Raw genomic sequence first — 10,509 nt, 5'->3', positions numbered from 1 at the left:
CGGGGCCGCCACAGAGAAGGCTCTTCCCCTGGGGCCCGCCAAACAGCATTGTTTAGTTGACGGGACCCGAAGAAGGCCAACTCTGTGGGACCTTATTGGTCGCTGGAATTCATGCGGTAGCAGGCAGTTCCGGAGGTATTCTGGTCCAATGCCATGTAGGGCTTTAAAGGTCATAACCAACACTTTGAATTGTGACCGGAAACTGATCGGCAGGTGATGCAGGCCACGGAGTGTTGTAGAAACGTGGGCGAATCTGGGAAGCCCCACGATGGATCTTGCGGCCACGTTCTGCACGATCTGAAGTTTCTGAACATTTTTCAAAGGTAGCCCCATGTAGAGAGCTTTGCAGTAATCGAACCTCGAGGTGATGAGGGCATGAGTGACTATGAGCAATGACTCCCTGTCCAAATAGGGCCACAACTGGTGCACCAGGTGAACCTGGGCAAACGCCCCCCTCGCCTAAGCCGAAAGATGATGTTCCAATGTCAGCTGTGGATCGAGGAGGACGCCCAAGTTGCGAACCCTCTCTGAGGGGGTCAGTAGTTCCCCCCCCCAGGGTGATGGACGTACAGGTGGAATTGTCCTTGGGAGGCAAGACCCACAGCCACTCCGTCTTGTCTGGGTTGAGTTTGAGTTTGTTGACACCCATCCAGGCCCCAACAATTCATACATGGCTTCAGTTTGTTCCCTCTGGGAGACGTTTGGGTAGAGGTTTGCCATTGTGCTGCATTCATTTTAGATGTACAAGTGCAATTTCAAGGGAGAAAAATCTTATCTTCCATACGCTAGAATAATGGCACACTGCATAGAAGGAGATGGTGATTAGTTGTGAAGTGAGATTTATGTTTCTGCAGTCCCCGAGGACAACTAGAAACCATCACAATTAAAATGTAAACTAGCCTTCTGAGAATGGCCTGGCTGGAGCTGTGGGCAAGATCGTTTGTGAAGCTGGTCAGGAGCAATTCATCCATATGAAAGCATCAGTCGTGCAGTTCTATCAAAATGGGGGGGGGGGCTGTGTACGGATTGTATGCCATGCCTTCTGCAAACTGCCGAGAAGAAAGATGCCTTAAGGGTAGTTCTGACTCAAACACTATCCCAATGTTTTCAATCTTACATTTATACAGGCACGAGTTCATTCCGCCACCCATGTGGCTGTATGCCAAACCTCTCGTGGTAGTTTTCTTCCCCTGCTTCTTCCTATATCTGTTCTCTTAGATTTGGCATCTGCAGCCAATTCCAGCTTCCCTGGGGGTCTGATTCAACTTCATTAGAGCCATTGGTCTTACTAGGCTTCGTCCATAATACACTTAATTTAATTACTTGATTAACCAATTTTCTGGTTTTGCACTGTATAGTGAACCATAAACTAATCAGACTGGGTTGATACAGCACCCTATTGTCCCCCCCTCCACCACTACAATCCCTAATCAAGCTTAGCATCTTGTGGAAAATGCTGCCACTAGATCTTCAATGGAACTAGTATCCTGGGGAACAGCATATAAATTTCATTCCTGGAGGAAAGGACATTAAGAATCTGCTATACCTATCAGTGAAAAGAAATTGTCACACAAAATTCTGCCACCGATTCAAAAATCATATCATTATTCATATCAAATACTCATATCAAATGATCTAAGTGCCAAAGCCCACTGCAACAACATCGCCAAAAAGGCTTCAAGAGTTGTTAACTTAATCCTACGTAGCTTTTGCTCCGGTAATCTTACACTACTAACCAGAGCATAGAAAGCTTTCGCCAGACCAATCCTTGAATACAGCTCATGTGTCTGGAACCCACACCGCATTTTAGACATGAACACTCTAGAAAATGTCCAGAGATACTTTACCAGAAGAGCCCTTCACTCCTTCTCTCGCAACTGAATAACCTATGCAACTAGACTTACAATCCTAGGTTTAGAAAGCTTAGAATTACATCGCTTTAAACACAATCTAAGCATAGCCCATAAAATCATCTGCTACAATGTCCTTCCTGTCAATGACTACTTCAACTTCAACCACAACAACACACGACCACACAACAGATACAAACTTAATGTAAACCGCTCCAAACTCGACTGCAGGAAATACAAGTTTAGTAACTGAGTAGTTGATGCATGGAACTCACTACCAGACTCTGTAGTATCATCACCTAACCCCCAAAAATTTACCCTATCCACTATTGACCTCTCCCAATTCCTAAGAGGTCAGTAAGGGGCGTGCATAAGTGCACCAGAGTGCCTTCCATTCCCTATCCTAATGCTTCGTTTTTACTAGTATCATGTTTATCAGACCTGGGCAAAGTGAGGCCCGGGAGCCGGATGTGGCCTGCCCGCTGTCTGTGACTGGCCCGCGGAGGTTGGAAGGAAGGAAGGAAGGAGAAATGGAGGGAGGAAAGAAGGAAGGAAGGAGAAATGGAAGGAGGAAGGAAAGAGAAATTCTCTTTCCATGCCCTTTTGCAAAAGTCCAATAAAAGCTCATTTCTTAATTGTTCATTGGTTTCATTGGCCTTTCCAAGAAATTTAAAGCAAACCCCCCACCCCACCTCTCGGGGGGGGGGGGAAGGGAGGAGGAGGAAAAGGAATCCAAAGCTACTTTCAGGCAAAGCCTCCACGATGTTTTCTCAACTGACAATGTAGGAATATTTTGAAAGAGAAGTAAAGAACTGCCCAAAAGCAGAAATAAAAGGCGCAGAAAATCAGAGAGACAGAAGCTACTCTCCATCTGGGGAAGGAAGGAAGGAAGGAAGGAAGGAAGGAAGGAGTGGACAATTAATTTATAATTATAATATAATTATAATTATATATACATATACATATAATATATATAATATAATATATAATTATAATTTATAATTATAATTAACTAAGTTCTACCCAATAATATACAGTATTGGGTAGAACTGAGTTAATTATATTAATCCGGCCCTCTAAAACCATCCCAATTTCTCATGCGGCCCCATGGCAAAATTAATTGCCCACCCCTGATGTATATGAATATTATTATATCTTTGTATACCACCAATACGTACTTGACAAAACAAACAAATAAATAAATAAAAAGGTTTAACAGCTATTTCTCTGTCTTCAGAACAGCCTTACCTGCCCTAGTCATGAGCTTGTGGACGTATATAAATACAGTCAATGAATTAATTGGTTTTGTTGTTGTTATTGCCTTCAGGTAAGGCAGTGTGGACTCCTGGCCATTGCCTGGACTAATCCCTGCAGTTTTCTTGGCAGTATTTCAGAAGTGGTTTGCCATTGCTTCCTTTCTAGTTCTGAGAGAGGGTGGCATTGGCCCAAGGTCACCCATCTGGCCTCATGCCTAAGGCAGACACGGAATTTGTGGCCTCTAGCCTGGTACTTTAACCACTACACCAAATTGGACCTCTAATAGTAACCACACTCTAATTAAGTCAGTTAAAATCTCTCTGTAAGATAGCCTTTATTTATACAGAATAGTATGAGATAGTAAGAGTGGCTACAGGAAAGGTTAAATGTTGGTTTGCCTGCCTACTTGTATATTAGTCCCTTGTCCTGTTCCTGAAGGGTCATTATTTGCAGCCAGTCCATGGGGTACAGAGTATACGATGCACCAGAGTATAAGACAATTCGTGGTCTCTAGCCTGGTACTTTAACCACTACACCAAACTGGGTCTCTAATAGTAACCACACTCTAATTAAGCCAGTTTGAATTTCTCTGTAAGATATCCTTTATTTATATGTTTTAGATTTTAGAGGTGGAAAACAAGGGAAAAGGTATGCTGAACCAAAAGGTGCAGTAATCTATTATTTAATAAAAGACCAGTGTAGCACAATACTTTTTACACACATGTATACTTTTTACAGACATCAGACTTGAGAGCTTTAAGACTTGTGGACTTCAACACCCAGAATTCCTCCTCCAGTCACACTAGATGGGGGAATTAGAAGTCAAAAATACACCCATTTTTTTAAAAAATGGGCTGTTTTTTGCCTTTTTTTCACAAAAATGGGGTGGGCAAAGGGTTTGCAAAGCCTGCAGGGAGATCCTGGGTGTGGAGGAATGGCAAAAATGCCGCATTTTGTGAAAAACAGGCGATTTTTTAACCAATTTTTCACAAAATAGGGGCATTTTTGCTTTCCCCCCAGTCCCCAGGAGCTATCTGCAGGCTTCCTAAGCCCTTTGCTCACCCCATTTTTGTGGCTGGGGCTGCGAGACAGCAAAAATTGCTATATTCAGTATATAAGACACACCGACATTTCCACCCTCTTTTAGGAGGAAAAAAGTTGCGTCTTATACTCTGAAAAATATGGTACATATATTCTCTTCTTTTGGATTCTACAAACTGATGAATAATACCAGTTGCATATTTCAGAATGAAGTCTGCAGTAGGCCAAAGTAATTAACGTTACTGATGTTGCAGATCTGCCTGTATATCTATCTATCTATCTATCTATCTATCTATCTATCTATCTATCTATCTATCTATCACTTACAAAATACAAATAGTCCCAATTGACCCAACATTTCCATCGCTAAGCATGACAATTGTTAAATGAGTTTTGCCCCATTTTATGACCTTTTTTGCCACAGTTGTTAAGTGAATTACTGAAGTTGTTAAATTAATAACATGGTAGTTAACTGAATCTGGCTTCCCCATTGACTTGGCTTGTCCAAAGGTCGCAAAAGGTGATCATATTACTTCAACCAGCAATCATCATAAATACCTGCCAGTTGCCAAACATCCAACTTTTGATCATGTGAAGAATTACAACCATTGCAGCAAGTTTAATGCTACAATGGTCATAAATGTTAAAAGCAAGTATAAGTCACTTTTTCAGTGCTGTCGTTAATTTCAAATGGTTGTAAATCAAAGACTACCTATTTACTGTTCTGCCGGGTTCTCTGGTAGAAGCCTCCCGAAAATTCACAGGTACTAATTTCAGACACACACATATTTGAAAGTTCAAAACAATGTCCTTTATCACAAAATTCAAAAGAAACAAAGCACCCTTTTTGTATTGGAAAGAGCACTCTTCCCCAAAACAACCTTGTAGGCTGTACAAATCCCTTAATCAGTCCTTAAGTACTTAGCTAGTAGCTGTGAAGAAACATCACAGCCCTCCTTCTTCCCACACACACACTGCTTTGGTGTCAAAGGCATGAAAAATCCACAAAGTTCAGAAACAGCGAGGCACGATCCTGAAGAACTGCGATCAGATAATCTTCCACAACGGCCAAACTAGCATGCTGCTATTTATAGCAGCAGCTCTAATTACTGGAGCCCCACCCAAACACAGGTGGCCTCTCTTATCTCCTGTAATATTTCCTCAATTAGTCTCTTTGATGCATAAGTCTGCGCCTGCGTGGGTCTAATACATCCGAATCGACCGAAGATAATGGTGATTGGCTTCCTGGGCTGTGTGCCAAGCCCCCCTCTTCCAAGTCACCCCCACCTTCTTCTTTGTCCAAGGAAACTGAACTCCCTGACTCTGCCGGCAACAAAACAGGCCTAGGATATGTTGACGTTTCCCCTGCCTCCACCTCCACATTCCCTGGGGCAGGAGCTGGGCCAGAGCCAACCACAATATTTACCATCTGACCACTGTTCAAAATATGATAACCTTTCTAGAAATAACTCCTGCATTTGGGTTATCGTGTTAGAATCCTAGACTACAGCTAAAACTTGACTCTTGCCCGTGTCCTAATATTTATGAACTCTCACCTCTTTTTGGTTGTCTGAATTGATGCCGTTATTCGAAAATTTTTATTTGTATTTCAATTTACCATAATAGCACAGAACCAGTAAACTGGGCAATATCTATAAACAAAATTGAAAGGCCAAAATTGAAATCTGAATGAAATTGTTTTTTGTCAGATGGGTTGAAATCAGAGGTGGGTTCAGACCAGTATAGACCAGTTCACCCAAACTGGTACCAAACCGCTGATGACATGATGATGACATCACAGAACCAGTTCCGTTGGTGCTGGTCCATGGGCACCAGCATCTTTTTTTAAATATATTTTTTAAACAATTGAATTTTTTTTCTTTTTCCCCCAGTTTTTTTTCTTCTGCACATGCACAGAAGCCAAGTTTGTGGCACTGCACATGTGTCTCCATCTTGATTTTGGCTCTTTTTTGTTTTTTAAAATTTTTTGGCAGGCGACCGTAAGGTGTACACAACCACAAGGTGTAGCCACATGGCACGGGAGAAAGCGAACCTGCAGTGAGGTAAGTTAGAACCCACCCCGGTTGAAATGTGGGATACTTAGCAAGAAGTATGTTGAGTAACAATAGGGATGAAGAAATAAGACCATTGTAAGCCAGGCATACCTTGAAGACAAAACATAGATCACCATATGCATGGATCTAATCCAATCAGAGGGCTGATAATGTGTTCTGCCAGACTCTCTGATAAAAGCCTCCCGAAAATTCAAGGGTACAAATTTCAGACACACACACACACACACGTTTGAAAATTCAAAACAATGTTCTTTATCACAAAAGTCAAAATAAACTAAGCACTCTTTTTGTATTGCAAAGAGCACTCTTCCCAAAACAACCCGGTAGTCTGTACAATTTCCCTTAAGCAGTCATTAAGTACTTAGCCAGCAGCTGTGAAGAAACTTCACAACCCTTCTTCTTCCAAGGAAGTGACACACACACATACGTTGCTCTGCTTTGGTTTCTAAGGCGTGAAAAAGCAACAAAGTCCAGCACACAAGATTCCTGACAAACTGCGAACAGATATTCTTCCACAATGGCCAAACCCACATGCTGCTATTTATAGCAGCAGCCCTAATTACTGGAGTCGCACCCAAACACAGGTGGCCTCCCTTATTTCCTGTAATATGTTCTTACTTGGTCTCTTCTACGCATAATTCTGCGCTTGCGTGGGTCCAAAATGTCATCATCTGAAGCAATAGAAGATAAGGGAGATTGACTGCCTTGGTTGTGTGCCAAGCCCTCCTCTGCCGAGTCACTCCCACCTTCTTCTTTGTCCGAGGAAACTAAACTCTGAACTGATTCTGTCGGCAATAACACAGGCCTGTGACATGTTGACGTTTATTTATTTATTTATTTATTTATTTATTATTTGGATTTGTATGCCGCCCCTCTCCGAAGACTCGTTTCCCCTGCATCCACCTCCCCATTCCCTGGGGCAGGAGCTGGACCAGATGGAATGCTTGTTCCCAGCTAGCTTGATAAAATTGTACTCATCAACACTTTCTCTTTAAATTGGAGTGGAACTGATCCCAGTCAAAACTCCAACTGATACTAAACTAATTGGGATAGTTAATCTCTTAGAAGAACTGAAACAAAATTAAAACTTATGTTGATAGCTTGAAAATTACAAAACAAAATGTCTCATATTTTTTAAAAATGCAAAAGTCAAACACACAGATACAGGATGGGTGGACCACCTGATTTGTTATAACTAAAAAGAATCTTGGAAGTATCTGATTAAAAAGCCAAATGCAGTTTTAAGGGGCATCAACAGAGGTATAATTCCAAATTCTGGGAAATAGTTCATCCTATTCTAAATTTCAATGTCCAGTTGGGGGCATTGCATTTTAATATTCATTCAAAACAGCTGAAATAGATTCAATTGTGGCTAAAGGATGACCTGAGGGGTGTAATATTATTAAAGAAAATGGGTGTATCAATCTTAGACTAAGATGTGGAGATATGATATATGAATGCAATACAATGTAATAGTAATCATGCTGGATCAAGTCAAACTCGTTTGGGTTCAGCATTTTGTTGCTCATAGTGGACAACCAGATACAAACAGGAGGTGGAGACATATCTCTCCCTGTTATATTGTCTTTACTATTGTTGTGAGACGCCCCGAGTCTTCGGAGAGGGGTGGCATACAAATCTAATAAATTATTATTATTATTATTATTATTATTATTATTATTATTATTATTATTATATTGTTTTCCTCCAGCTGCAATTTGGAAATAGCACTGCATCTTCAGAACTAAAATTATGGATTAATAAATGGGTCCCCCGTTTATTTATCTAATGCCCTTTTAAAGAAATTGAAGTTGGTGGACCTCATCATGTCTTCTTCACATGAATGCCTCACTCATGTGGCAATGAATGCTGTAGGTTGAATAGAATAGAATAGAATAGAACAAAACAGAACAGAATAGAATTATTTATTGGCCAAGTGTGATTGGACGCACAACGAATTTGTCTTTGGTGCACATGCTCTCAGTGCACATAAAAGAAAAGATACATTCTACAGTTCTACAGAGGAATCACTGAGTCTGTCATCTGCAGCTCTATAACTGTTTGGTTTGGTTCTGCAACCCAACATGACTGACACAGGCTTCAGAGTAATCAGAACTGCAGAAAAAACAATTGCTGCCAACCTGCCTTCCATTGAGGACCTGTATACTTCATGAGTAAAAAAGAGGGCTGTGAAAATATTTACTGACCTCTTGCATCCTGGACATAGACTATTTCAACTCCTACTCTTAAAATGTCTCTACAGAGCACTGCAAACCAAGACAACTAGAACAGTTTTCTCCCGAACGCCATCACTCTGCTGAACAAATATTTCCCTCAACATTGTCAAGTTATTTACTAAGTCTGCACTACTATTGCTATTGGTTTTTTCTCATCATTCCTATCACTCATTTCTTCCCACGCAGGACTGTATGACTGTAACTTGTTGTTTGTATCCTAAGATTTTTATTAATATTGTTTGTTTCTTCATTGCTTATTTGACCCCGATGACAATCATTAAGTGTTGTACCTCATGATTCTTGACAAATCTATATTTTTCTTTTATGTACACTGAGAGTATTTGCACCAAGACAAATTCCTTGTGCATCCAATCACACTTGGCCAATAAAATATTCTATTCTATTCTATTCCATTCTATTCCATTCTATTCCATTCTATTCCATTCCATTCCATTCCATTCCATTCCACTCCACTCCACTCCACTCCACTCCATTCCATTCCATCCTATTCTATTCTATTCTATTCTACATTTGTCAAGAGTCATGAGGTAGGGCACTGAATGACTGTCATAGGTGGTCAAAGGAGCAATCCAATAATATTAGGAACCAGTCAATATAAATTGTAAGGATGCAAGCAGCAAAGTTACAAAGCCAGAACCGGATCGCGCCGAGGTGAGGCCTTGGAAAAGAGGGCCAGGCGCGATCGCCGGGAAGCTGCCTGAACGCGCGCCTCTCCTCCTGCAGCTGTAAGCCGATCCGTCCTCGGGCCGCCTGAGCCCGGGAGGACGTCGCTGGCAATAAGGCAACTGCTCTGAATCAGAAGCAGCCCCCCCCCCCCCCGCCCTCCGGCTCTCCCCCTCGTCATCTTGCAATCATCAGCGGCATTAACCCGGGTCGAGGAAAGCGGCTCTCGGGTTAGTGGTGGGAGGCTGTGAAAACAGGGGGGCGGCCAGTCGGGGAAACCCGATCGCTCTTCATCAAGCTCGGGAGGCGACCCAGGAGAGGAGGAGGCGGAGGAGAAGGGGAAGGGCCCTCCTGAGCCGCTGGCTCCCGGCGACCCGGGCCGAGGAGGTTCAAGCAGGCTGCCCCGACTCCGCGGTTGCGGCGGCGTTATCTGGCGGGCGGAGGAGACCCACGCCCCCCTCCCGCTCCCCGCAAGGTCCTGGCCCTCACACGGGACCCTCTTTCTCTCCTTCTCTCTTTCTCTTCTCTCTCTCCCTCTCCCCCCTTCTCTCTCCTTCTCCCTTTCTCTCTCTGCCCCTCTCTTTCCCCCTCTCGCATCCTCCTCTCTCCCTCCTTCTCTCCCTCTTCCTCCTTCTCTCTCTCTCTCCCCCCGCTCTCTTTCTCTCTCCCCCTCCCTCTCTCTCCCTCTATTTTCCCCTCCCTTTCCATCTCTCTCTCCCCCTCTCTCCCTCTCTCGCTCCCTATCCCTTACTCTCCCTCTCTGTGTGTCTTTCTCTTCCTCTTCTCTCTCCCCCCTCTCCCTTCTTCACTCCCTCTCTCCCTCTCCTCTCTCTTTCTCCCTCCCGCTCCCGCTCTCTGTCTTCCTCCCTCTTTCCCTCTCATCTACCCCTCCCCCCCCTCTCTCTCCCCCTCTCTCTGCCCCCCCCCTCTCCCCTCTCTCTGCCCCTCCACCCGCTCGGGCTTTCTAGCCCCGCCTGAGCTCTGGTAGGCCCTGCCAATCCCCCGAGGCAAAGCGCTCTCGCGTCTTAGCCCGACCATCTGTTTCTCTTTACCCCTTGTTGTTGTTTGTTCTCGTTGTCTTGTCTGAAGCTCGGAGCTTGCAGGGGCTCCGATGGGGCGGTAGGAGAGAGCGTGGACTCTCACTTGATCGACCCTCCCCGAGGCGGAGGTGTACGGGGAACGACCGGTTTTCTTTAACGGCGCAATCTTGCGCTAAAGCCGCTCGGAAATAAAAGCGCGCAAAAACGCATTAAGCGGTTGATATATGTGTGCGCTTGGAGGGGGGGGGGGCGAATTGATTGGGTTATTTTTTTTTACATTTGTTTGTTTGCCGATGTAATTTAAGGCGCTGCTAAACCGAGATTT

The sequence above is a fragment of the Erythrolamprus reginae genome, chromosome 1 (assembly GCF_031021105.1).
Source record: "Erythrolamprus reginae isolate rEryReg1 chromosome 1, rEryReg1.hap1, whole genome shotgun sequence".
In the NCBI taxonomy this organism is placed as follows: Eukaryota; Metazoa; Chordata; class Lepidosauria; order Squamata; family Dipsadidae; genus Erythrolamprus; species Erythrolamprus reginae.
Note: the sequence above shows the minus strand (reverse complement) of the source record.